Source organism: Triturus cristatus, chromosome 7 (assembly GCF_964204655.1).
Source record: "Triturus cristatus chromosome 7, aTriCri1.1, whole genome shotgun sequence".
In the NCBI taxonomy this organism is placed as follows: Eukaryota; Metazoa; Chordata; class Amphibia; order Caudata; family Salamandridae; genus Triturus; species Triturus cristatus.
Genome location: NC_140590.1, coordinates 355831223 through 355833108, shown reverse-complemented (window position 1 = coordinate 355833108; position 1886 = coordinate 355831223). Strand labels below are relative to the sequence as shown.

Here is a 1886-nt window from a genome sequence, read left to right as displayed (position 1 = left end):
ATGTTCTGGGTAGCCACGTTCTCTCAGGTTAGTGGCCAAAGTTTGTGCTTCTGATTTATAGTCTGTAACGGAGCTACAGTTCCATCTAATATAGAGGGACTGGCCCACAGGTAAATTGTCCCTGAGTGATTTGGGATGATAGCTACTGTACAGTAGTAAGCTATTCCGGTCTGTAGGTTTTTTATACAGTGTGGTGAGGTTTCCCGTGTTGAGTGAAATTAAGCCGCAGGCTCCACTACTAGTGGTGCCCTTCTGTCATTTCCTTTAAGTTTCAGCTTTGCAACCATACTCCCCCAGAACCCAAAGACTTTGGTTTCCCGGAAGCTGCTTGGCGGGTCATGGGAATAATGCCGCCGGATCGCTAGTCTGCATCGTTTATGGTCGGAACTATGACGGTATCTGATCTTCTTCGAACCTCTGACTTTCGTTCTTGATTAATGAAAACAATCTTTGCAAATGCTTTCGCTTTGGTTCGTCTTGCGCCGGTGCAAGAATTCCACCTCTAGGGCCACAATACCAATGCCCCCGGCCGTCCCTCTTAATCATGGCCCCAGTTCCGAAAACCAACAAAATAGAACCGGAGTCCTATTCCAATATTCCTAGCTGAAGTATTCAGGTGACCGGCCTGCTTTGAACACTCTAATTTTTTTCAAAGTAAATGCTATGGACCCCCAAGACACTCAGTCAAGAGCATCAATGGGGCGCCGAGAGGCAGGGCCTGGGACAGGCGGTAGCTCGCCTCGCGGCGGACCGCCAACTCGATCCCAAGATCCAACTATGAGCTTTTTAACTGCAGCAACTTTATATACACTATTGGAGCTGGAATTACCGCGGGTGCTGGCACAAGACTTGCCCTCCAATGGATCCTCGTTAAAGGATTTAAAGTGTACTCATTCCAATGCCAGGGCCTTGAAAGAGTCCTGTATTGTTATTTTTCGTCACTACCTCCACGAGTCAGGAGTGGGTAATTTGCACGTCTGCTGCCTTCCTTGGGTGTGGTAGCCGTTTCCCAGGCTCCCTCTCCCGGATCGAACCCTGATTCCCCGTTATCTGTGGTCACCATGGTAGGCACAGAAAGTACCATCGAAAGTTGATAGGGTAGACAAGGCACACGCACACAGCGTCGTGAGACTCACTTGGATTCTGGTGTACACAGTAACTGGACAATCCTCACAAAAGGTTCAGACTGCAAAAAGCACATGGACACAGAATCGCAGATACTCGCTTGGACTCCAGGTGCCCACGATTACAGGGCACTGCTTACGAGGGTCTCAGGCTGCAACAAGCACACACACACAGCGCCACTGAGACTCTCCTGGAAACTTTTGTGTTCCTGAGTTTACTCAACAGGGAACTAGCTCACCTCGGGCCCTTGGAGAGAAGTTACTTCAGGACACAGCACATCAAAGTCCTTTCAAGCAGGGGGACACAGCACACAGCAAAGTCCCTTCAGCCTTTCCTTGGTTAAAACAGCAAACTGCAGGCCAGCCCCAGAACACACAGCAAGGGTCAGTCCTTTCCTTCAGTCTATTCAGTTGTTTCTTCCTTGGCTAATGTTCTTCTTGACCACAAAGTAGCTCCAGTCTTGTTCAATCTTGATCAAGCCATTCTCCAAAGTTCAGGGGCTTCAGCTCTCATAGTTATACCCCTCAATGGCTTTGAAGTCTTTGTGTTTAGGGGGCACTGATCCCTGTTCAAACCAGTTCTGGGTGCCTCCTTGCCAGTGACACCTTCTTCGTTTGATTAGTGGGGTCTGGATTCTCAGTCACTCAAGAGGAGATGGAACAATTGTTTTTTAGCAGCAACCCAGGCCTCCTCACCTCTAGGGTCTATTTCTCCCCCTACAATCCAGATGCAGGTCAGCCTGTTGCTGTCTCACCTCCTCA

At 49.1% G+C, this 1886-nt stretch overlaps 1 pseudogene; it reads right to left on the bottom strand.

Annotated features, from left to right (window-relative positions):
• Positions 1-294: 294 nt before the first annotated feature.
• Positions 295-1214, bottom strand: LOC146809660 (18S ribosomal RNA; annotated as a pseudogene; the record flags this gene model as incomplete).
• Positions 1215-1886: the final 672 nt, after the last annotated feature.